General features: G+C 39.7%; 1 long non-coding RNA gene and 1 pseudogene across 1 annotated transcript in view; both read left to right on the top strand.

Annotated features, from left to right (window-relative positions):
- LOC118239463 overlaps window positions 1-17,968 on the top strand; it is a 30,506-nt gene extending 12,538 nt beyond the window's left edge. Inside the window, exon 2 of the long non-coding RNA XR_004771646.1 lies at window positions 17,696-17,968. This is a non-coding gene — a long non-coding RNA (uncharacterized LOC118239463). The remainder of the gene's footprint in view (window positions 1-17,695) is intronic.
- Window positions 17,969-19,373: 1,405 nt separating this feature from the next.
- Window positions 19,374-26,099, top strand: LOC100752622 (annotated as a pseudogene).
- The last annotated feature ends 1,121 nt before the right edge of the window (window positions 26,100-27,220 follow it).

The following is a 27,220-nucleotide window of genomic DNA, read 5'->3' as shown; positions in this document are numbered from 1 at the left end:
TCCTTCTCTGCATCTGGATTCCAGTTCAGTTCAGTGATTAGTTGTGGGTGGGAAGCTTCTACTTCCATCAGCTGCTGGATGAGGGCTATCGGGTGGCATATACGTCAGTCATCAATCTCATTATCAGGGAAGGAAATTTAAGGTAGCCTCTCCTCTGTTGCTTAGACTGTTAGCTGGTGTCATCTTTGTAGATCTCCAGACATTTCCCTAGTGCCTGATTTCTCTGTAAACCTAAAATGTCTCCCTCTATTATGGTATCTCCATTCTTGTTATCTTCTATTCTTTGCCTGATTCAATCTTTCTGCTCCCTCATGTCCTCTGCATCCTTCCTTTTCTCCCCTTCTCATTCTCCTTGCTCCCGCTCCCCTCTTCCCGTGCTCCCAATTTGCTCAGGGGATCTTGACCCTTTCCCCTTCTCCAGGGTCCTCCTTGTTTACTTGCTTCTCTGGCAGTGTGGATTGTAGGCTGGTAATCCTTTACTCTGTGTCTAAAGTCCACATATGAGTGAGTACATGCCATGTTTGTCTGTGATTTGGTTACTTTGCTCAGAGTGGTTTCTTCTAGTTCCAATTCATTTTTCTGCAAATTTCAAGATTCCATTGTTTTTTTTCCTCTGAGTAGTACTCCATTGTGTAAATGTACCACATTTTCTCTATCCATTCTTCAGTTGAGGGGCATCTAGGCTGCTTCCAGTTTCTGGCTATTACAAATAGTGCTGCTATGAACATCAGTGAACAGATGTCCTTGTTGGGTAAATGTGCTTCGTTTGGGTGTATGCCTAAGAGTGGAATTGCTGGATCTTGTGGCTGACTGATACCCATTTTCTTGAGGAGTTGCCATACTGATTTCGAAAGTGGTTGAACAAGTTGGCACTCCTACCAGCAGTGGAGAAGTGTTCCCCTTTCTCTACATCTCTCCAGCATAAACTGTCATTGGTGTTTTTGATTTTGGCCATTCTGACAGGAGTAAGATGGTATCTCAGGGTCGTTTTGATTTGCATTTCCCTGATGGCTAAGGATGTTGAACACTTTCTCAAGTGTCTTTTAGCCATTTTAGATTCCTCTGTTGAGAATTGTCTATTTAGTTCTGTACCCCACTTTTTAATTGGATTGTTTGGTGTTTTAGAGACTAGCTTCTTGAGTTCTTTGTACATTTTGGAAATCAGCCCTCTGTCAGATGTGGGGTTGGTGAATATCTTTTCCCAGTCTGTGGGCTGCTGTTTTTTCTTGCTGACTGTGTCCTTTGCCTTACAGAAGCTTCTCAGTTTCAGGAGGTCCCATTTATCAATTGTTTATCTCAGTTTCTGTGCTACTGGTGTGATGTTCAGGAAGTCGTCTCTTGTGCCACTTCATTCAAGGGTATTTCCCACTTTGTCTTCTAATAGGTTCAGTGTGGCTGGATTTATGTTGAGGTCTTTGATCCATTTTGACTTAAGTTTTGTGCATGCCAATAGGCTTGGGTCTATCTGTAGTCTTCTACATATTTGCATCCAGTTATTCCAGCACCATTTTTTGAAGATATTCTCTTTGTTCCATCATATAAATTTGGATTGTTTGTCAAAAATCAGGTGTTCATAGGTGTGTGGGTTAATAACAGGGTTTTCAACTCTATTACATTGGTCTACCTGTCTATTTTTGTGCCAATACCAAGCTGTTTTCAGGACTATAGCTCTGTAATAGATGATTACAGAGGGATGGTGATGCCTCCAGAAGTTCCTGTATTGCACAAGGTTGTTTTTGCTATCCTGGGTCTTTTGTTTCTCCATAAAATGTTGAGAGAATTGTTTTTTCAAGGTCTGTGAAGAATCATGTTGGGATTTTGATGGGGATTGAATTGAATCTGTAGATTGCTTTTGTCAAGATTGCCATTTTTACTATGTTGATCCTACCCATCTAAGACCATGGGAATTCTTTCCATTTTCTGTTGTCTTCTTTAATTTCTTTCTTTAGAGACTCAAAATTCTTACAGTCCAGATCTTTTACTTTTTTGGTTAGTGTTACCCCAAGGTCAATGCAATTCCTCTAAAATGGGGACAAGACAAGGCTGTCCACTCTCTCCATACCTCTTCAATATTGTCCTTGATGTTCTAGTGTCTAGAGCAATTTGACAACAAAAGATCAAGGGAATACAAATCAGAAAGGAAGAAGTCAAACTCTCACTATTTGCAGATGATATGATAGTCTATATAAGTGACCTGAAAAACTCAACCAGGGAACTCCTACAGCTGATAAACACCTTCAGCAAAGTGGCAGGATACAAGATTAACTCAAAAAAATCTGTAGCCCTACTATATACTGATGACACACTGGTGGGGAAAGAAATCAGAGAAACATCTCCTTTTACAACTGCCACAAACAACATATTTCTGGCTTCTTTATAAAAAATTATGTGTCTATAGGTATGTGGATTTATATGTGTGTCTGCAATTCAATTCTGTTGGTAAACATGTCTATTTTTGCCCAATATCATACTATTGTTATTTTCATAGCTTTATAATAGAACTTGAAATTGGGGTGGTGATACCTCAAGCAGTTCTTTTATTATTCAGGATTGTTTTAGCCATACTGAGTTTTTTGGATTCCCATGTGAAGCTGAAGATTGTTCTTTTAGGATTTGTGAAGAATTTGTTGGAATTTTGATAGGGGTTTACATTGAATCTGTAAATTGGTTTTGGTAAGATGGCCATTTTTACTATGTTAATTCAACTGATCCATGAGCATGGGGGATCTTTCCATCTTCTGATATCTTCTTCAGTTTCTTTATTTGAGGTTGTTATCATGTAAGTCTTTCATTTGCTAGTTCAGAGATACCCTAAGATTTTTTTGTAATATTTGAGGCTATTGTGATAACAGACAGTGGACATCATCCTAGAGCCCCGGCTGTCCCAGACATGGCCCTCCATAGCAGCCTGGGCCAGAAAATCACCATGAACCTAGTGGCATCACAGGCCACCCAGATCAGTATGGACCCAGCTGCAAGGCTCTCAGACACCAACGTGGTCTCTGGAGTCTGTCCTGAGGTATCTGCACAGTCCCCATTGGCATCAACAGCCACAGACATCAACCTAGACCCTGGCTGCTACTGGGCCAAGGACCCCGACATGGCTCATGGCAGCATCTTGGGCCCAGAGGACACCATGGCCTAATATGGCAGCACAGGCCACGCAGAGATGCACAGCCACAGTGTTGACATGTCCCTCAGACACTAGCATGGCTATAGGTTGCAGCCCAGACTGCAGGCATCTGTGTGGCCTTTGGTGGTACTATAGGCCACAGATATCAACACAGAACCTGGTTGCGGTAGGACCACAGACCCAGAAATCATCCTCAGTAACAGCCTAAACTCGGCCCAGGTGGCAGTGAAGGTCACACATACCAGCGTGGCCACCTGCAGCAGCATGGCTCATGGACACCAGCCTGGCTCAAGGTGACAGCCTAGGTCCCTGGCATTGGCATGGCCTTCAATGATATCAGAATCTTCAGACATCAATACAGACCCTGGTGGCAGTAGGACCACCGACCCAGATATGGCCCTTGACAGCAGCCCTGGCAGTTGGGAAATGTTTAATGAATGTTTCTATTTCATTAGGAGTTGTGTTTAAAATGTTTACCCAATCTTGATATGACTTTGGCTAGTGGTACCTTTTGAGAAATTCACCCATTTATTTTAGCTTTTTCAATTTGCTGGAGTACCGGTTTTTAAAGTTTGTCCTTATGATTCTCTAGATTTCCTTAATATCTGTTGTTATATCCCACTTGTCATTCTTAATTTTGTTAATTTAGATATTCTCTCTCTACATTTTAGTTCATTTGGATAAGGATTTGTCAATAGTATCAATTTTCCCAAGGAATAAACTCTTTGTTTCTTTGATTCTTTGCAATGTTTTCTTCTTTTTCTATTTTATTGATTGCAGCCCTGAGTGTGATTATTTCCTGATATCTACTCCTTTTGTGATTTCTTCTTTTTGTTCTAGAGCTTTCAGATGTGTTGTTAAGTCATTAGCATGAGATCTCTCTCTCTCTCTCTCTCTCTCTCTCTCTCTCTCTCTCTCTCTCTCGTGTGTGTGTGTGTGTGTGTGTGTGTGTGTGTGTGTGTGTGTAGGCACTTAATGCTATGACGTTTCCTCTTAGTACTGATTACATGTTTCCCCTCTATTTGGGGGTGTTGTGTATTCATTTTTATTTAGTTCTAATCTTTAATTTCTTTCTTGATCCATTTTTAATTCAGTAGTGAGTCATTCAGCTTCCATGAGTTTGTAAGCTTTCTTTGTTTCTGTTGTTGATATCCAGCCTTAAACTGTGGTAGATAAATGGGATACAAGGAATATTTTCAATTTTCTTGTATCCCTTGAGACTTCCTTTGTGTCTAAATACATGTTCAGTTTTTCATAAAGTTCCATGGGGTGCTGAGAAGGCATATTCTTTTGTGTTTTGGTGAAATATTCTATATCTATCTGTTAGGTTGATTTGATTTATAATATCAGTTAGCTTGAGCATTTCTCTGCTTAGTTTTTGTGTGGATGATCTATTTATTGGTGAGAGTAGGAATATGGAAGTCTCTCTTTATCAGTGTGTGCGGGCCAATATGTGATTTAAGCTGTTTCTTTTACAAATGTGGGTGCCCTTTGTGTTTGGGGCATAGATGTTAAAAATGGAAATGTTATCTTGGTGGATTTTTCCTTTGATGAGTATATGTTCTCCTTCCCTATCACTTCTGATTAGCTTTAATTGAAGTCTCTTTTGTCCTATATTAAAATGATTTCACAGTCTTGCTTCTTAGGTCCATTTGGTTGGAATATCTCTTTCTATCCTTTTGCCCTGTAGGGATCTCCATCTTCAATGTTAAGGTGTGTTTCTTTTGTGCTGCAGAAAAGTGGATCCTGGTTCTCATCCATTCTGTTAGGCTGTGTCTTATTATTGGGGAAATTGGGACCACTGATGTTGAGAGAGATCAATGAGCAGTTGTTGTTGATTCCTTTTATTTTATTGTGGTGTTTGTATGTATGTGTGCATATTCCATATCTTTTGATGTTCTGGTATGGGATTCTTTATTCCTTGTGGGGATTTTTGGCTGTATTCACCTGTTAGGTTGGAGTTTTCCTTGTAGCACCTTCTGTAAGGCTAACTTGTAGTTAAATATTGATTAAATTTGGTTTTATTATGAAATGTCTTATTCTCTCCATTGCTGCACTTGTAAGTTTTGCTGTTTATAGTAACCTAGGTTGGCATCTGTAGTCTCTTGGAGTCCATAAACATCTGTTCAGGCCTTTCCAGCTTTTAGAGTACACATTGAGAAGTCAGCTGATATTCTAAGATGTCTACCTTTATGTGTTACTTGGTCTTTTACCTTTGTAGTTTTTAATATTCCTTCTTTGTCTTATACTTCTCCAGTTTTGATTATTATGTGCCAAGAATACTTTCTTTTCTGTTCCAGTCTATTTGGTGCTTTGCATGCGTCTTATATCTTGATAGGCAACTCTTTCTTTAGGTTATGGAAATCTATGATTTTTGTTGGGAATATTATTGTGTCTTCAATTCCTGGGTTTTCTCTTTTCTCTTTTGTATTCTGTAGGTGAAGCTTGATTCTGAGTTTCCTGTTGCAGCGTTTAAATTTTTTATTTCCAGATTTCCCTCCTTTGAGTTTTCTTTATTGATTATATTTCCACTTTCAGGTCTTGAACTGTTTTATTCATTTCCTTCTACTATTTTGTTTGTGTTTGCATAGATTTCTTTAAGTGATCATTAATTTTTTCTTTAAGGATCTCTATCATATGCATAGAGGCTGTTTAAGGTCTTTGTCATTTGCTTCTTCTGTGTGGGACTACTCAGGGCCTACTGTGGTAGGGTTGCTGGGCTCTAGTGAAGAAATATTATCCTGGCTATTATTGATTGTGTTTTTACTCTGGCATCTGAACATCTCTATTTGGGAAGATTGTAATTCTGAGTGCTGACATCTGATCTTGTCTTTGTTGGGTGGGTGTTTTGTTCCTTGTCTTCTGTTGCCCTCTCTGCTTCTGCTTCTTCGGAGTGTGTGGTGATTGTGTGTTGCCTGGTAGAAAATTCTTGGATTCTGATAGGTGTGGCCACTGGGGTTTTCTAGTTGTTGGGAGCTGACACTTAGGAATGCAGATGGGCTAGAAGGTAGAGGGAGCTAAAGGGGTCTACAGGAGAGAAGAAAACAAGGTGTTCTGCAGGAATCTTCTTAGTCCCCAGAGATGGGGCAGAGAGTGAGAAGAAACCACAGAAAGAAGTCTGCTAAGGACCTGGGGTGGGAATGGGGGGACTGGTTATAGAGGAGAAGAGGGGGACTGAAGATCTGAGGTTCAACCTACCTCCTTCCTTACTTGTCTTGCAGGCTTTTTGGTGGCTTCCGGGGAATTCCTCCATTGGTCCTGGGAAATCACAATGAGTCAGGAGGCAGTTTGGAGGAGAACTGTGGCAATAGCTGGAGATTGGTACAGAGAGGAGGAGGAGGCTGAAGCAGAAAGTCTGCCACAGAGATTGGAGTGAGGCTAAGGAACTGGATTGGGAGGAAAGGAGGCAGAGAGGGAAGGTCTACATTTATCCTCCCCATTTCCCTGGCTGGGGTAACCTGTGGGTTCCCAGGGAATGTCTTCTGGATTTGGGGGCTGGGATAAAGCAATGAATGGGGAGGGGGGATTGGAGGGGAACCCACTGGATATGGGAGCAGTGGGGGAGGGGGAAGGGAAGCTGCCTCAGGGTTGATACAAAGCTGGAAAAGAGACTGGGTGATTTGATTTGGAGGAACCAAGGGAGTAGTGGAGATCTGCCTTCCTGTTTTCCTGGCCTGTTCTTGGCTGGTGTGTTCTCACAGAATCTAAATATCTCTAACTAAATTATTCAGTGACTATTTTGCATTCTTCTGTTACCGCAGAATACTAATGAGAAAATGCTGACCTGTTATACTGGATCCTATTAGAACAGAAGAGAAAGCCACTGGCAGAGTCACTGAGAAAAGTCTTCTAAGAGTTAAGAATCTATAGTTTGCTTCCTCAAGTGAGAGGCAAATGATCCTGCTATGCACCATAATTGCTACCCCATGATGTGTGAGCATGTGACCTACACACAGTGATTGTGTGGATGGTCCAGCTGAGTTTTAGACCCAACATCACTCAGAACCAAATAGCAAAGTAACCTGTCAGTGAAAAACTTAACATTTAGGAGAAGAAATCACAGAAAATTCAGCAATCCAATAAAGCAATAACTAATAGCTTCTCAGGAACGGCATGGTATTGATATTTGTGATCTCTAGAATCTCACCTCACCCTTTATATTGATGTCTATTGGATATATTTATCTGAAGACACTGCAGCAGGTAGAACTTCCCTCCAACTCCCATGTTAGCCCTTAGCTAATGTCTCTTGTGCCGCTTGTGGCATGTGCCTGAGTAGCTGAATGTTACCCAACCTAGTATCCTCCCTCATTGCTGCTCTGCTGTTGCCGTGTACCCTGTTAGAGAATCCAAAGGACACTATGCACTCCCAATTCGTCTTATCATCTCAACATCTTTGCATCTAACTTAAAATGCCTTTTCTCTGTTCCCCATCCACCTTTATAGACCTTTCACAGGTTCCTGACATTTTTTTCCTGACTACTTGTTCCTTAATTAGCTTCAGATGCTAACACTTGTGAAGGGCCCATCCCTTTGAGGTATATTTTATGCCATTTGTGATTTTAATTACTATCCATCACTGTGACCTCTATTCATGCTTTTATTTATGTCCATAAATCTGTCTTTTCAATCTACACCCTTCTCCTGAATTCTAGCCACAAATACATTTTCCCTAACTACTATTTCTATCTCAGTGTTCCACAGGGAACCCAATTCAGTATAGTAAAAGGTGAATTTACAATCTTTTCTCTTGCTGTCTTCACCCACAAATTAAAACAAGAAGCAAGATATCCCAAAGTACCTAAATGAGTGCTCAGAGAGAAACTGACAGATATCAGTTTCAAAAGGAGCAAGATCTCGAATGAACACTGGAGAAAGGACTTGAGAAAGTTTCCCAAAGACACAAAATGGATGAAAAAGCATATGCAAAGATGCTTTCCATAGGTCCTTAAGGAGCACCACATCAGCCACAATGGCCATATAACATGGTCCAGGCCACCTAAGGTTCAATAGCAAGACCCTATGTCAAAAACAAGAGAAAAAAGAAAAAAACAAATAAACAAAAAACACAAGCTTACAATAGCCTTTTATACCCACTAGGCTAGCTACAAGGAAAAGCAAAAAGTGGGAAGGAAGTCTTGGGAAGGACGCAGAGATTGGTAACCCTTGTATTTTACTGGTGAGGATTCAGAATGATGCAGCAGCTGTGGAGGGTTGGCAGTTGCTGAGGATGTTAAAGACAAAATTGCTTTAACTCAGCTTTCCACTTTTAGTTAAATGCCCTCCAGAACTGAAAACAGGGATCCAAACAGATGCCTATCCACATATGCTCATAAAAACTCTATTCACATAATATATGTAGTGGAAGGCTATTTGGTCCTAAAATGGAATGAAATTCTGACATGCTACAACATGGAGAAACCACAGAAATATTATCCTAAGTGCATTCAGCCTCAAAGAAAGACCACATGCTGCATGACTATGTGAAATCTCCCAAATAGGTAAATACCTAGAGAAAGCATATTGGCAATTATCAGGAGCTGGGAGGGAGTACTGCTTAGTGGATATGGGTCTCCAGGTGGGGTAATAAAGATAGATAGGTTGGGGTGGTTGTATATCATTGTAATTGTATTAAGTATCACTGGATGTGCATTTAATGTGATTAATTTATTATGTGAACTTCAAGCCCAATTACAAAATCTTGGTCTGTGGAACCAGGAAGATGATCAATCATGTCATTATTCCTCCCCAAACTCCTTTTAAAATAAATAACTCAGATATGGTGATAGCAATTGTAACTATAATCTTGAAAATGCATGATTAGCAAAACTTTAAATATTTTTAATTGAATGTATTTTTTTACTGAATACTTTTTAAATGAAATTATAATTTTTGTTTTTTGGGGTTTTTTTTTTTTGGTTTTTCAAGACAGGGTTTCTCTGTGTAGCTTTGGAGCCTATCCTGGCACTCGCTCTGGAGACCAGGCTGGCTTTGAACTCACAGAGATCTGCCTGCCTCTGCCTCCTGAGTGCTGGGATTAAAGGTATGTTCCACCAACAACCAGCACAATTATAATTTTTAATAAACAAAATCATGCCTTTTGGGATATATTAAGCTAAAACCATACAAAGCCCAGAGCCCAGTATTTGTTATTTCACTTATAATGTATTTCCCTATTTAAGTTTTCATTTCTTAGCATGCTAAAAAAGTAAATTTTTTAGACAGAATTTCTTACTGTATCTAAAGTGATCTGAAACTCACTATAGAGCCCAGACTGGCCTCAAACTCTTATCATTCTTCCTGCCTCAGCATACCAAGTGCTAAGTGCTAAAATTGGAGAGATGAGCCACTCTGTTGGCTTGAAGGAGGACCCACAGGCTCCTATATTTGAAAGCCTGAGCCCAGTTGATGGGCTGTTTGGGAAGAATGAAGATGTGTGGGCTTGTTGGAGGATACTAGCTTCCCTCCTGCCACCTGCAAAGAGCCAATAAGCCAGGGCAGGTACATTATAAGTCCCTACTGCAAACAAGTGCATGCAGTATTTCAGCACTGTAGCATGAAACTCGGAGATAATAAGATGTTTAAAGGAGATGAGATTTTATAGAAAATGAAACAGAGAGAGCCAATTTCATATCAATTATTTCCTTGTAACTCACTGTTAATTTCAGCTCAAATGAAAACACTTCAGTAACTAGATTTCTTTTTACTTGGACACTACCATCGATATCACAAAATAGTAAGCCACATGGTCAACCCACCACATTAACAAACACAAACAAGCGAGACAATGAACATGTTTTTAAGCGTCTTCATCAAGTTCTTGCCCATCTTGTTTATCTTCCTTATGCCAAAATGTGATGAAAATACTTAAAGTAGAGACTGATTGAGTCAGCAGTATTATATGAAATAAGCAGTATGGTGAATGTTCTTTTTCTAACCAAACCTCTCTTCTCTGATACTTTGTCATTTACTTCCTTCTAATTGACAAAGTCTCTATGAATGATGTATTGTTAAATATAGGCCTCAGTCCAAATTTCAATTGTGAACAAATGTAAGCAAAGGAATTCTTTTCAGCTAGTTGTTAACAATAGCTTCTGTGTGGTTTATAAAAGTATTCGTGTGCAATAGCTTTCAATCCACCCAATAATCCTATCTGGAAAGTAGAAGTCTAATAACCACTATAATTTTTTTTCACAGAATTTTATGGGTTTCAAATTTGTTTCCTTTCTTTTTTTATTAATTTATTTTTTACATACCAATCCCAGTCCCCTGCCTCCTCTCCTCCTGCTCCCCCTGCACCTCCCATCTGCTCCTCAGAGAGGGGGTAAGGCCGCCCCTAGGAAGTCTACTGTCCCATCATCTTGCTGAGGCAGGACCAAGTCACCTCTCCACCACCCCCTCCCCCGCTACACTCCAGTGTCTAGGCTGACACAGAATGGACTCCACTAAGTCAGGTTGTGCATTAGAGTCAGATCTTGGACCCACTACCAGTAGCCTCAAATATTGTCCCAGTTGCACCATTGCCACTTATATTAAGGAAGCCTAGTTCAGTCTTATGCAGGTTCCCCATTTGTTAGAGCTGAGTCAGTGATCTTGCGGGTCAGCGGATTCTGTAGGTTTCTCCATCACGGTCTTGACTCCTTTGTTCATATTATTGCTCTTGCCTCACTTCAATTGTACTCCAGGAGCTTGGTTCATTGTGCATTGCTGCACAGATTTTTTTTTTTTGTATGGCAATTTTAATGCATGTGTTCATGGTCACACAGACAGCAAATGGATTGCTGAAGCTGAAAACAAAGTTTCCTGGATTTAAAACTTATTCTTTTGCAAATCTACCACTTCAATGTTCTATTAAAAGTTATTTCTTAGTGTAGTTCACATCAAAGTAAAAATTCAACTTCAAAACAGCTATCATATAACATTTTACCTATCACCATGTAACAAGAGAGTCTAAAAGAGTAAAGTAAAAACACTTGTAACCTAAGCAGTATTTACAGGCCCATTCTAGAACTTTATAGTCAAGCAATAATGGGCTGTTGGAGGAGCTGAGAAAGAGGTTGGATTTCCTATTTTAAGAGGAAGTGACTTTGCTGAGACCACTAACAAGGTCTTTTAGTGACAGAGGTTAGCGCCATGCTGGGAAAGCTATTTTCTACTCAAATGTTATTTCCTAACAGTCATGGTGTTCAAGTTTGAGATATTTTTAATGAAAGCTACAAACTGCGTTAGTTCCAAATAACTTTCCATTTGCCTCATTTTCTCTACAGCTATGCTCAAGTCAAGGAGGGCTTGGTTTCTTCATTGTGGTATTCATCACAATTCATTGGTTCCCCCAATGAAAGGGTATAAAGAGGAAATAATAGAAAACAAACTAAAAAATTTAACAGAACAGTTGTAAAACCATAACCCTTTAAGTCAGGAGGGGGCAATAGGAGGGAGCAGTATCACTGGGATCTTCGGCCGGGGGTGGGGGGAAGAGAAAGGAAGACATGAAAGAAGCCTAATGTGAAGAATGAGCCCCCAGCACTCCACCCCATGGAGAACCACCTTGTAGAAACATCCTCTATTCTTCCACCACCAACCCCACTGTGGCATTGCCTTCTGAACCCACAAGAACTGGAGGAAAGGCAAAGATCTCTCCACTCCATACATTTTACATTGACCCTGCTTTTCTGCAATGAATTGATTCTTGGTAAAGTTTTCAAAAGCAGAGAAAAGTCAAATTTTTCCTTCTTTTTGTCAAATTCCAGCTCTATCATATTAAAAAGCTTCGATTGCGCTTTCCAGGCTCCTGCCATAGTTCCCAGCAGGCACAGGGAAGAAGCCCAGCATGTAAAATAAACAGATACAACAAGATATTGTGTCCTTATCTTAGAATCTGTTTATTGGTCATATTCATGAGAATTTGAACAGAATGAAGTTATGTGTATATGTCACTTAAACTAGAGCGTGCTGCTCACATCCTCATCATCCAAGAAACTACACTGATTAATTGAAAACAATTTTGACTGTGGGACAAAGGCATTTGTATACAGCAAGTTGTTGAATCCCAACATCCTACAGTATGTTTTCAGACAACACTGTTGTAAAAATCCATCATTTTGTGGACTCTTTAAGGTGGATCAAAGAATCCTCAGTTCCTAAAACACAGTCAGTATTCAATAAATGTTTGCTGAATTTCTAGTACGCCAAAGGAGAAAAGCTAAGTTTTGTCTATCCAGAAATAGCAATACATCCTACAATTTGACTGGAGTTATAGATTTCAGGTTTTGGAAGCATCTTTCAAAAATGAGGAATTTCTGTATTTTCATAATAGGTATTCAAAACATTTTAGTGAACTATACAGGATATTACGAGCTATCATTTAAAAATCGGAAATTTGTTTCTTCTTATATAAGATGACTGATCAAAGCTTCAGAAAGTGCTAAGAAATTTAGTTCATATATAGAAAAGAGAAAAGGAGGGAGGGCACACAATTGATACCTGCTGGGAAAGGGAAAAATCCCTTTTCTCCAATGTGACTGGATATAGTTCAATCTACACCAGGGGAGGTCTCATACCCAGGAGTAGTTGGCCAACGCAAAATGGATTCCATGATTTTGTTTATTTACTTATCTTTCCATTTTTAAAATTATAATTTAATTAGAATATTTCTCCCTTCCTTTTGATCCCTGCAAGCCCTCCCTATTCCTCTCCCTTCTCTTCTTCAAATTCATGGTCTTTTTTTTTTCACTGATTGTTGTTGCATGCCAATCTATCTATCTATCTATCTATCCATCCATCCGTCTGTCTATCTATACTGTTTTTTGAGATAGGCTTTCTCTGTGTAGCCCTGGCTATCCTGGGATTCTCACTGTAGCCCAGGCTGAACTCAAACTCCTGCCTCTGTGTCCCCAGTGCTGGTATTAAAGGCATGATCACCACTGCCTGCTTATATTCTTAAATATAACCTACTCAGTCCATATAAGACTTCTTATACATGATTTTAGTGTTGACTGCATTGAACAAAAATTAGTTTTCTGTGTGCTGTTTGTTTTGTTTCACTATTTTTTGTCTTACTGGCTTTCTTTTTATTAGTTGGTTTTGATTTTTTACTGGGTTTGGGAGATTTATTTTGCTTTTGATAAAGAAAGAGAGAAGGAGACTGAGAACATGAATTTGGGTTGGTAGAGAGATAGGGAGAATTCTGGAGAAGTTACAGGAAGGGAACAAATATTATCAACATATTGCATAGAAATTTTCAAATGAAAAATTTTAAAGCCTTTAACAACAAATAAATGGTAAATAAAAGATGATCATTAATCTAAAAACAATGTGAAATATAGTTTCCATTAGATAAATCAACTATTTAGCAAGAAAAATATTTAACACTGATTATAAACTTAAAATCATCTTCATTAAATTATTTTTAAGTCTTAAAAGTGTAGAAAAAATCCCTTTGAATGACAGAAGACCTTTTGTAAAAGTTTGGTGTCTTCAGTGAACTCAATTGCTGGTATTTATGAAGTAGCAGCTATGTATTTTTGCATACACTTTGAATTACTTCATCTATAAAACCTCCTCATTTTCAGATAAGGAAACTGAAATATGGAGAAACTAGTAACTTTCCCAACTTCCTGAAGAAGTTAAAGGAAACAGAGAATCAGAGGTTAAAATGACTATTACGTAGGGGTAGAAAAATCTTCACATCAGATCCATTTCTTTCCACTGAATTTATTGAAATAATTCATGTCACTATGGTAAAAAACTTACTACCAATTTCTATTGTCAGTTTGTACAACAGATTCTTGTATAAAAATAACTCCTAAGTTATGCAACACAAAAATTAGGATATAAGAAATAAGACTAAACATACCATTTCATAATAAAATAATTTTTAAGATTCTACAAAATATTAGAATAATATAGTTGTTTAGAGACATGACTCATCCAGAAGATAATTTTCTTGTCTTAATTTTCATGAGGTCAAAATATTGTATTTCCAGGGCATTTATTTGTGTCTTAAACAAAATGACTCTAAAATTTTAAATAAAATGTATGTCATAAAAGTGATGCCTAACATTTACCGGTATCTTACATAAGTTGTTTTTGTGACTCGAAATGGACATTGTTAGCAGACTATCCCACCATTCCTCCAGGGGTCTTCAAAATGTTTGTGTGGTGATAATGGAGTCACAAATTGTGTCTAAAGACTTTTAGTGAAGGAAATTAGAATGAGTGGTAGCAACCTTGTTCATTTCTGGAAATGTTTTTAATATAGTCTGATATTTAAATCCTGGGAGGGAAGAGAAGATAGAAATACAATCTCCTGTAAGAGATCTGCAATATCTCTTATTAACTGTGACCCCACCCCTTAGTGGGTTTTCTGTTTTTCATCAGCTCCATTCTTTTCTCTCATTGTTAATGGTAAAAATAGTCCCTTGGTTGAAAGGAAGGACCTTTTTTATGATAGTAAAATGACTAACCCCACCAAAAATATATTAAATAGAAGTATTATTAAAACCATAGAAGATCCTGACCATAGCAATACATCTGGGCAAATAAAGAAAATTTCATGAAGAAGTAATTTAGATGTCCTCACTTTGTTGAATTTTATTGTGTGGCATCCACTTATCAGGATGCATCTCTACAGTTTCCACAATGACAGTCTGTTGGAGTGGGTCCAGCACCTAGGGAACAGTTCTTTCATGTGCTCCATAGATTCCTACAGCATTCCATGGTCAAGTTCCCTCACACCTGAGTTTTCTAAATATCTCACAGAACCTAGCTCTTAATCCCAAAGTTGTGAGGAAAGAGACCACCAACCCAAACCATCATGGCCAAATTAATTAAAGCAAGCACTTGATTAAGGCAAATTTTATTTGTTTGTAATGATTTATTATTATTATTATTATTATTATTATTATTATTATTATTATTATTGGTATTAGTATTATTTTACATCCTGACCATAGCTTCCCTTTCTCTTCTCTTCCTCTCTTCCTAATTCCTCCCCCGACCTCCTTTCTTCCCTCCAGTCCTTACTGTTAAGAAAGGGACAGACTTCCCGTGGATATCAACAAAGAATGGTATATCAAATTTCAATAAGACTAGGAATAACCACCTCCCCCAGTGTATTAAGGCTGGGCAAGGCATCCCAGTATGAGGAATAGGATCCCAAAAGCTAGCAAAAGAGCCAGAGATAGTCCCTTCTCCTACTGTTAAGAGTCCCACAATAAACCAAGCTAGACAACTGTAACATATATGCAGAGGGTCTAGGTCAGTTCAATGCAGGCTTCCTGGTTTTTGGTTCAGTCTCTGTAAATCCCTATGAGTCCAGATTAGTTGATTCTGTGTTTCTTGTGGTGTCATTGGCCCTCTGGCTCCTATAATCCTTCCTTTCCCTCTTCCACAGGATTCCCCAAGGCCCATCTTATGTTTGGCTGTGGGTCTCTACACCTGTTTCCATCAGTTACTGAATGAACCCTCTCTGATGACAATCAGGCTAGGCACTAATCTATGAGCATAGCAGTGTATCATTAGGCATCATTACATTGACATTTTTCCCAGTGATGTTTGCTTCTATCTTAGGTGTCTGGATCATCCCACCTCTGGGTCCTAACATTCCAGGCAGTGTCAGGGGTAGAATCCCTGTCAGGGGTGGCAAGGGTCTTAGGCTGGACCAGTAATTGGTTGGTCACTAACACACTTTCTGTGCCACCTTTATACAAGCACATCCATGGGCAGGGCAAATTGTAGGTTGAAGGTTATGTGGCTGGGTTGGGATCCAAGTCTCCCTACTGAAAGCCTTGTCTGGTTACAGGAGATGGCCAGTTCAGGCTACTTATCCCCCCTATTGCTATGAGGCCTACCTAGGGTCACCCTCAAAGATTCCTGGGAGTTTCGATTGCACTAGGTTTCTACCTCACATGGAAATGCCCCCCACCCATGCTTTTCCAGTTGTCTCTTCCAGTACTCTCTCCCGCCATTTCTCCCTATCTGATCCATCCTGTTCTCATTCCCACCAGCCCTGAGTCCACCCACAAAATCTATTTAATTCCCCCTTCCTAGGGAGATCAAAGTGTACCTCCTTGAGCCCTCCTTGTTACTTAGCTTCTCCAGGTCTGTAAATTATAGAATAGTTATCCTTTACTTTACAGCTATTATCCACCCTTCTTCCCAGCATTCTCTCTGAGCCAAAATCCTGCCTCACTATGAGCAATAATGAGAACAATATATTTTCACAGTGTACAGAAGGGTTACTCCACACCAGCTCCTCATGGATATCATGTTGTTGCCCTGTGTCTAGAGATTCTGCAACTCTGGATCTGCAGGACTGGCCCCTTCACCACCAGGACTGGCTCCAGCAGATCATACATGGGGTGGATGTTGGGTGACCCAACTCATAACCCTAGTTCTGGGCCTAACCTTGTTAATCAATTTGGTCCAAATTGAGAAAATATGGGAATAGTGCTGAAACAAGGTATTTGCCCAGATATTAGTGTTCAGATTAGGGCTCAGTATGAAAACGTTCTGTTGGCCTAGAGTCAGAGTAAAATAAGTCCATATCCTTATTTCAGGACATTGAAAAATGTTGTCTGTTAGATTTCGGAGGCAGCTTAAAGAGACAGGATGTAGAAAAGGAGAGTTGCCCAACCTTTGACAGAGGGAACCATGTTTATTGGTGATCACAGGGAAGGGCACATACTCTCCTCCATGCAGGCAGTTCAGATTGCCTGTGGAAAAGGATGACTGTGACCCTTTATAGAGTTGGAACTGACTGCAGCATGTAGCTTCTGTTCCATCCCACAGTCCCTCTCTTCCGGAGTTGCTGCCCATGGTCAGACAGACTGTCTCAGCAGGTAACTGAGCAAAATAGTCTGCAATCTTGTACAAATGCTGTTTTACAGGGAAGGCACCCAATCACTGGAAGGGCTAATAACAGAATGAGTGGAAAACAGGTAAGTAAGAAGGACCAGGAGTCCAAGGATATGCAGTGTTCCCAGTGGCCATCAGATGCAATGGTATCACACCTAGAGATACACAGGGGTAGATAATCAGCAGTCATTAATGATGCTGGAGCAGTCTGCGTAATAACTTTAATGTCCTTCACGTTTTAGTAAAGAGTATTCAGAAATGTGAAGAGACAAAGCATGGTGTTCAGTAGGCAGTGTGTCAAGAGAAGATGCGTCATCAAAGGTCTCCAGTGAAAATTATCTGGATATCAAAGATGCAGTCCCCACAGGGAAAGCCCCACATCTCTCCACGGGACTAGTGAGACATGTGCAGTCTGAGAAACTGATCTGGTAAAAGGTTTCTTTAGAAGAGACCCAAGAAGACCTAATTCCTCCCCAGGAAAAAGCGAAGTGAGGTGTTGGCTGTGATAGTTTCTGAGTTGTACATCAACATCAAGCTTCCTGTCTCCCTCTCTCTGTGATCTCAAATGCTCCCTGGAATAGTCCCCCAGAGCCTGCAAATGGGCCAGAGAAAAGACGCATTTCAAATCTTGAGGGAAGGCTGTTATTTATAGTCTTGCTAATCACTAGATGTTAGCATTAACTAAAACCTTGTAATTCTTCTGCAGGTGGGAGTAATTGCTGTTCATAAGCATCACAGTGTACCCCTATGGACTAGATCACAGCTACATTTTGATGGTCACAGTGCTGCTGCTTCATTAATTCATCAAGCATATGAACCTTTACAGAGCTCCGTGTGTGGCCGTGCTGTCTCATGTCACGCTCGCTGAGGAATAAAACAGAAGAGTTCTAGCAAATGAGTTTCTAAAACAAATATCTAAGAGAAACTAACATGGGAATAAATATTTATCTTTCATTAAAAGGAGAACCTGTTAAATGCTCACCGTTATACCAGCTACTCTGCTAGATAGCAAGCGCCAATGTAAACTCAGCAATGAAAGCCCTATTTTTAAAAAAGAGAAACTGAGTTCAAGAAATGTTTTCTAGCTCATGTGTCCAGCAGTTCACATCTGAGTGTAAAAGTGAAGGTTCTGACCCAGTTTTACCCAGTGCCAAACTATTTCTGCAACACTGTCTTGTGTGGGATATATACTCTAGGCCTTGAGTCTGACTCTGTTTATGTTCATTATATAAATCCCAGGTCAAGTAATAACTCTTACCCATTCACACTTTGACCCAATTTCCTTAGCTTCATAGGCATCTATCAAGTCTCTAGTATTCTATCATAAAATGAGAACTGATAATTTCTTTAGTTCCCTTTACATTTCAGCAGACCTGCTCAAAATGCCACCTCCTCCAACACACTAAAAGGATATCCAAGTCATGATATTTAACCATCTGATACATAGTGCAGAAAAATTCAAAACTAAACACATCTATCTTTCTATCTACCTATCTATCATCTCTCTCTATTATCTATTTATCTGTCATCTATCTATCTTATCACTGCCATCTAAATACACACACTCAAGCATAAATATGGTGAATGCAGTCAAGAATTTTACCTGTCAACTAGCAATAGCAATAAAACTATCCCTTGACATCTAGGTTTCCAAAGTGCTTATGTAAAGGTAAATATATCCACACTATTTGCGAATGACAAGGCTAAATGTTTATTCCATTAAGCAGTTTTAGTTTAAATATCTTAAAATGAATATCTAATGCTCTGTAACTTGACAGAAAAATAATAGATTCTATATCCACGGTTGACTCACCATGCAAATGTCAGTGGATTAGTGTGAAAGAAATTCATCTGCTTTTCTTGTAACTGTCAATCACTGAGATCGTTCTAGCTTTTCCGTACATAGACCATCTTTATGGTCTTCCTAGTTCTCTGCTTCTCAAACCTGAATGACAGACTAATAATCACATAAAAAAATCTATAAATATTCTGGTACCAAAGCTCTGGCATGGGGTTCTAAGGCAGTGTTTGATCTGAAAACCTGAGATAACTTTCATGTATTTCCTCCTATTGTTTAGAGGAATGCCTCAAGTAATCCATACATTTTCTCATTTTTTCAATTATAAAAACGAATCAGCAATTATTTTGTGAGCATCTGTTCAAATTATAAGAAAAAAGCAATAAATGAAAGAACTCCTTCCACAAAATATAGTTGGAGATGTGCCCATGAGAGTCTGATTGTCCTGTCAGCAATGGACAGCAGCAGTGTTGATGTTATCAGCAGAGATGATGACAAATAGGCAAAAGCAAAAGCTTTCCACTCAGCCTTCTTCATTTCTAGGCTCTCAAGGCTGCTGGAGTGTGAGGTGCTTATCACACTTAGGATGGGTCATTTCAATGAACCTAATCAAGAAAATTCTCACAGGCATGTAAGAGGCAAACCTAGTCTGAACAATTCCTGGCAGATATCCCCAGAAATTTCTCTTCTAGACCTTCTTTGTTGACAGTCAATATTAACCCCACAGGAATTATATTGGGAATTTGTGAGACTACTTTGCCTGATGAATGTAGCTCTAGGCCCCTATCAAAGACACTTCTCTTTGCAAGAGATGAAGACCATCACAGAAACCACAACTAGTAAAAATACAGAGAACAATTGATTGTGGAGTGCCCAGCCCCAGTGAATCCATTGTATATATATGATTTCAGGGCTGGCCAGTAGGTATGGATATCAAAATAGCGGCTTATCCCCAGGGAAGACTAATTCTCCTTCTCTTCACAGTTCTTAGTTGCCTATAGTTCTTCTTCTAGAGGTGGAACCCTGTGAAATTTTTTTCCCCTACATTAGCATAACTATTGGTATAGTCATCATTTGGGTCTTTTTTTAGGTAGTCATATTGATGTGGTACCATGGATGTAGCTCCCCTATCATTTTTAGGAGACATAATCTTATAGTAGACTTCCTGATCCTATGGGTCTTCCAATCTTTCTGTCTCATATTTCTTCTGTGTTCTCTGATCCTAAGCACGGGAGTTATGTCATAGTTGCCTCCCCTGGGCTGGGCACCCCATAATGAGGTGTTCTCTGTGTTTTGTCCAGTTGTGCTTCCAGTGATGATCTGCAGCTGCTGCAGAGAAGAGCTTCTTTGATGAGAGTGAGTTACACTTAACTGTGGGTATGCAGACAAATAGTTATTGCAGCTAGGTGTCATTCAGATAAGAATTTTTATTGAAAATAATTTTCTACATAGTTCATCTGATCACTGTTTTCCCTCCCTCATCTCCCATATCCTCCCCACCTCCCCAACTCTGTGCCTTCATTTTCATGAAATTTTCAAGTAAATGGGTAGATCTAGAAAAAAATAATCTTGAGTGAGGTATCCCAGACCCAGAGAGACAAATATGGTATGTATTTTATAGATTTCCAAAAATATAGCGTTCATCACATTCTTAAATATAGATGAATATAGATTGACTGACAAAATGTCAGTAGTTACAGTTTTAATTTACAGTCTTAACACAATGGTTCCATCATATTTGAGTGTAGCTACTATCTTATAACAGATCTAGGTATACTCTAAGCTCATCTAGCAGAAAATCTGAGATCCTTGTGGAGACCTCATTTTTCCCTACAAGTCTATAAGGCAGAGCTGGGATCCTTGATGAAATATTGAATGGTAAAAGAAGACTACACTTTGATGTTAGTGCTAAGCATTACTTTAATGAGTTAATAGCTATGCCAGTTATTAGGTCAATATCTTTTCAAAGAAATGAATATTCATGTATACTAGATATTAAAATTTTTAGGTATTATTAAAGTTAATATTTTCTTTTCATCTCCTCAATAAGAGCTGCAAATAATTTTTGGAAAATATTTTAAAAGTGCAAGGCTTCTCATTAACACAAATTCTTAGCTTGAACTACTAATTCTTAAAAGCCATTATTTGGCAGTATCATCAGATCCTCCTCAAGAAGAAGAAAAATGACCTCCTGGCACTTTATTAAGTAGTTAATTATTATTTGGTCACAGAATTCACTTAGTTCCAATTGGCATTGGCATTTGACTTTTTCTAAGTCACTAGTCAGGACTCTATTTTCTCATTTTACAAGCTCCCATCAGCAGCACTTCTGACAGTGCTTCCCACACTCTGGCTACTTAATGCCTTTTTGTTAATTATATAGGATTGATTAATTTGGGAACTGGAATGATATTATCTGTATATTAATGTCAGAAAATATTGTCATTGAAGCATTAGAAACAAGACCCCAAGGAGTTGAAGTATTTCCTGGGCTTAACACTCCTTTAATTGCAGGTGGAGATCTCAAACCCAATCTTTCTAACATGTAGTGCTCTGCTCTTTTCCATGAGTAAACCTTTGTGTGCTTCTTTGGTTTTATGGTACAGAGACTGGAACTCAGCCCCGACCATGTTAGACCACTGAGCTATAACCCCAACACTTTAATCGATGTTTTTTGAAAAAAAAAAGAAGTTTTATTCAAATACAAATTTAAAATTTGCTTCTTGGATTTGACTTCTAAATATCTTGAGTTGGGGAGACTCAAAGTATTTGCTGGGTTATCTTACTAACTGTGGCATTTTTCCAGAACATTTTGTACTCAATTGTTTTGATTTTTTTTTCTCTTGCGTTGGTTGTTCTTTCACACAAAAATCAGCTTCTGGCAATTTAAGTGTCTTAAACAATGTGGTGTCAATAAATTTACTTCCTAGAAGAAAATAACTGGATATTTATGGTGATGTCAATATTACAGCAACTGAATCAAATGGAGGAGCACTAGAAAGGTCGACACTTGTTCCTATCCAATCTTCTTGGTTCCATATGAAGAATATTTCATGGCTGTAAGATATTCCTGATAGCCGGATGGTGGTGGCACACACCTTTAATCCCAGCACTCAGGAGGCAGAGGCAGGCGATCTCTGTGAGTTAGGCCAGCCCTTGAAGAAGGGGAGGGGGACAAGATCCCCTGAACAAAGTGGGAGCACAGGGCTGGTGTGAAGAGGAAGAAGGGGGAGGGGAAGAAGGGGAGGGGAAGGAGAACAAGAGGACTGAGACAGGGGAGGAATAGAGGAGGATAAGAAAGGAGAAGCCTTGACAGAGGGAGACAGTACAGGTTTGGCGGGAGATCTGGCACAGGGGAAATGTTAGGGGATCCAAAGGGATGACCCCAACTAAGAATCCAAGCAGTGGTGGAGAAAATGACATTGATGCCCTTCCCCTATAATGAGATTGATGTCTACCTTGGTTACCATTCCTAGAGCCTTCATCCAGATGCTGTTCGAAGCAGAAACAGGCACCCACAGCTAAGCTCTGATCCATACTCCTGGAATCCAATTGTGGAGAGGGAGGAGGGGATGAGCAAAGAAGTCAAGACGGTGCTGCAGAAACCCACAGAAACAGTTGACCTGACCTAGTGAGAGCATGGAGACCCTAGTCATAAAGCTGGGGAAACAGCATTGGACCAAACCAAGCCCTCTGAATGTGGGTGCCAGCTAGGAGGCCATGACAGTCTATGGGACCTCTACCAGTGGAGCCAGTCATTAACCCTAGACCACAAATGGCCTTTGGGAGCCTATTCCCTATGGAGGGATACTATTACAGCCGAGATACAGCAAGGAGGGCCTAGGCCCTCCCACAAATGATATGACAGACTTTGAAGGTCCCTGGTGGAAGGCCTCACTGTCCCTGGGGAGGAGTTGGGGGATGGATTGGGGGGAACATGGGAGGATGGGAGAGTGAGGGAATGGGGGGATGGATATTTAAATATGAGTAGTAATTAAAGAATTCAAATAATACAAAAAGAGAGTGTTTTAAAGATTTTTTTAAAAAAATTCATGCATGCATATGTATTTGTATGTATGTATGTATGTATGTATGTATGTATGTATGTGCATGTGTGTGTAGGTGCCCACAGGTCAGATCCCCTGATTCTGGAGTTATGAGGGTTTGTGAGATGCTGAGAACTGAACTTCTGTCCTATTGAAGAGTAGCAAAAAGGCACTTAATCACTGAGCCATCACTGCAGCCCCAGGATTAATAGTTAAATTACCTTACATTTATATAAAATGTAAGAGTACAGAAAGAACCTAATGCCTGGGATCAAATAGAGGGTTGAATAAATTAGGGTTGAATATGAGTTGATTTTGCCAGCCCTTTATCTCCTTGAATACTATGCCAGTTCCATGCAGCATAAATGCAAACACATGCCTTGCATACAAGTTTATGGATTTCACAGCCTAAGATCCTAATCTTATGCCAAAGTTTTCTCTTCCTTCACATATAGAACTTGTATGTGCATATTTTAAAAGACTGAATTTAGGACAAATTTTTACCTTGAAATATTTATAATAATGGAGTTGTCTATATATTTCTTGATAATTTTAGTCAGTTATTACAGAAATACACAGCACATTCTAACAAGTCATTGAGAAGAACTTAAAAGAAAAACCTGGTTGGTAGGTTCCTTTGAGGTCTTCCTACTCAGTACACTGTATTCCTACTTTTCTCACTCACAGGTTTTCCTGTTTCCTCCTTCCCTCTTCTTGATCAATGCTCTTAGAGTATTGATCAAGGGACTAAACTTCACTTAGATATTTTGTTCTCTTTCCTTTCTACATACCTTTTATACTTACCTACTTCTGCTGTTTCAGCTATCACCATTGTGCCAATTAATTCTCTATAATTGCAAATACTTTTTAAGTTGTGACCTTTGTTCAAGAGATCATGGTCTTGTGGTCTCTAATACCTGCAATATAAACCAGTCCTAAAACCCACTCTCTCTCTCTCTCTCTCTCTCTCTCTCTCTCTCTCTCTCTCTCTCTCTCTTTCTCTCTCTCTCTCCCTCTCTCTCTGCTGCCTAAGATTCGCCATGTCTACCTGCATCTGCCAAGCTCCCTGCCATGATGATTATAGACTAAGCCTCTGAAATTGTATTAGTTGAGCCTAATTGTGCCAGAACCTTTGTTTGAGTGCCAAATAACTTAAACTAATTAAGTATACAAAATGGTCCCTGTCTGCCAGGACCTGCCGAGGAAGTTTTAAAGGCTCTACCAAAACCTCAGTCTAAAAAAGAATAACAAATAAACAACAACAACAACAACAACAACAAAGCCCCCTGAAACAACAGAGGATCTTAAGGTGCTAAGAAAACTCACAGAGTGGTAGGAGGAAGTCAGACCCTGATGAGGAAACAGTAACAAGAGAAAATGGTGTCACAGATGACCTGGATGTTCCCTATCCCAGCTAAAGCTAAAACAGAAGAGAAGCTAATGGAGACACCAAAGAAGGACTTAGTAGGCTTTCGGATGAATTCTCCCCATCTCAGAAGTCAAGAAGAAAAGACCTACCAAATGGAGACGTTGAGGAAAAAAGTTAGAAATTCTACCCACAAACTGCATGGTAAAATGGAGGAAACTCCAACACATGAACAAAAAGAAGGTACTTTCTCCAGTTTCTCCATTTCTGGGGAGACTATCCAGCTTCTGAGGGGCTCAGGGGAATATATATCTTTCCTATTCAAGTCAAAACCTTTGGTTCTATATATGAAGGAAAAGATTTAATTGCTCAAGGCCAGACGGGAACAGGAAAGACACTCTCTTTTGCCATACCCTTGAGTGAAGGGCTCCAAAGAATTCAAGAAGCAATTTACAAAGCTGCTCACCAAAGGTACTTGGTGTTTTGGCTCCAACAAGTGAACTGGGAAACCAAGGTGCCAAAGATTTCAAAGATATAACCAGAAAACTCAGTATGGTGTGTGTGGTTTTATAGTGCAACATCATATCAAAACCAAATTTATCACATTGCATTGATGTTGGGACCCCATGGCATATCAAAGACCTCCTTCAAGGTGGCTGTTCACATCTTTCAAAGCTGTGCCATGTAGTGCTTGATGAAGTGGATCGAATGTTAAATTAAGGTTTTGCTGAGCAAGTCGAACATATTATTCCTGAATCCTACAAAACTACTGCCGAAGACAATCCCCAGACCTTACTTTTTTCTGCAATTTGCCCACAATAGGTACACAAATTTGCAAAAAGTTTATATGAAATCCAAATATTAACAAGCTGACTTTGTTGTAAAAATGACTGCAAAAAACTGCAATCACCTATGGAATATTTTGGCTACTCAGTGTTACTGGTTTCAACACCACAGTTATTAGAGGTGTCCTTTCAAGTCTGTAGTGAATCTGAAGGGAGAGCAATTATCTTCTGTGAGACAAAGAAAAAATGCTACTGAAATGACCATGATTACACACATAAAGCAGAATGCTCAGTTAACAATGGATTTAGTTAAATCTAAAGCATGGATGCCATCAGGTCTCTAGCTTCTCTTTCTTATTCTACTGTTGGCTTTTTCCTGACCACCAACTCAAAGACTGAGGGGGATTGCATGGTCATAAAATTCACTGTGACAGGCTCCAGAGACTGTATCCATCACTCTGGATGCACAGGTCTAGTTGGTTCGACAGGAATTTGTGTATGTTTTTATCAACCAATAGAAAGAGGTCAGCTGAGATATGTGGAACAGAGAACAGGAATTACTATTAACCTTGTAGGCGTTCTTTCTACAATGGATTTAGTTAAATCTAAAGCATGGATGCCATCAGGTCTCTAGCTTCTCTTTCTTATCTACTGTTGGCTTTTCCCTGACCACCAACTCAAAGACTGATGGAAGAGAAAGGGTCAGTGCATGCTTTGGCCATGGCACTGCACACATTTCTGGTACATCGATCCTTGAACCACAAGTGTTTATCGCCTCTGATAAGGGGTTTGTGACTATGACTCTAGAGAACCCCAAAGAAACACAGGATGTCAGCTGTGCTTGGAAAGAACTTACAGAAAACTGAGGACTAATGCTGTGTCTCAAATAACCAGAAGATGCCTACTAAAAGGAAATGTGGGTATTTACTTTGATGTACCTTACAACTGAGTCAGAAATATTACAGGCTGAGTGGTATGATTCAGAATGGATACTCTCAGTGCCAGCTATATTACCTGAAATTGAATATTATGATGGAAACACATCTTTTAATCCAAGACAGAGGAGCGGCTTCTCAGAGAGCAGGTTGTATCATTCAGGCCAGTTTGGTGGTTGATTTGGTGACTGAGGTAGACAGAGTCAACAGGAACATTGTTGGCAGAAGTTGGCAAGATTGTAGAATGCTAAGAAGGGACAGAAATTGATCAAGAATTGAGAGCCATAAATAGATTTTGACTGATCATTTGGTAGTTGATCGTCCAGTGTGAACTTGCCTATTTCTGCCTAATCATGTATATTATCCACCAAAAAAATAGGTAATCATAGTTGGGGTATGCATTTGTAACTTGCAATGAAATTGGTCATATTTTTGTATTTTTAATTAAAAATTATTTTTCATTTTTACATACCAACCCCAGTTCCCCCTCTATCCCCTTACCTTCCACCTCCCCCTTTCCACCCCCTATCCACTCCTCAGAGTGGGTAAGGCCTTCTTGGGGAGTCAACAAAGTCTGGCATACCAAGTTGAGGCAGGACCAAGTGCTCCCCCAATCAAGGCTGAGCAAATAGGGAATGGTCCCAAAAGCCAGTTCATGCCCCTGGGATAGATCCTGGTGCCACTACCACCCTCCAAAAGGTAAAGTCACATAACTGTCACCCACACTCAGAGGGTCTAGTTTGGTCCCATGTAGGTTCCCCAGCTGTCAGTCCATAGTCTACGAGCTCCCACTAGCTCTGGTCAGCTGTCTCTGTGGTTTCCCCATCATGCTCGTGACACCCTTGTTCATATGATCCCTCCTCCCTCTCTTCAACTGAACTCCAGGAGCTCAGTCCAGTGCTTAGCTATGGGTCACTGCATCTGCTTCCATCAGTTACTGGATGTAGGTTCTATGATGACAATTAGGGCAGTCACTAATCTGATTAAAGGGGAGGCCCATTCAGACACCCTGTCTACTATTGTTAAGAGTCTTATCTGGGGTCATCCTTGTGGATTCCTGAGAATTTCTCTAGCACCAGGTTTCTCCCTAACCCCATAATGGCTCCCTCTATCAAGATATCTCTTTGATTTTGTTCTCCCGTTCCATCTCTCCCCCAACTTGGTCTTCTTGATCCCTCATGATCCCCCCCCATTCTATCCCTCCTCCCAGTTTACCCAGGAGATCTTAACTATTTCCCTTTCTGGGACCCTCCATGTGTGTCCTTCTTAGGGTCTCTCTTTTTACCTAGCTTCTCTGGGGC

Source organism: Cricetulus griseus (genome assembly GCF_003668045.3).
Source record: "Cricetulus griseus strain 17A/GY chromosome 1 unlocalized genomic scaffold, alternate assembly CriGri-PICRH-1.0 chr1_0, whole genome shotgun sequence".
NCBI classification, from domain to species: domain Eukaryota; kingdom Metazoa; phylum Chordata; class Mammalia; order Rodentia; family Cricetidae; genus Cricetulus; species Cricetulus griseus.
Note: the sequence above shows the minus strand (reverse complement) of the source record. Positions and strands in the feature narration are given on the sequence as shown.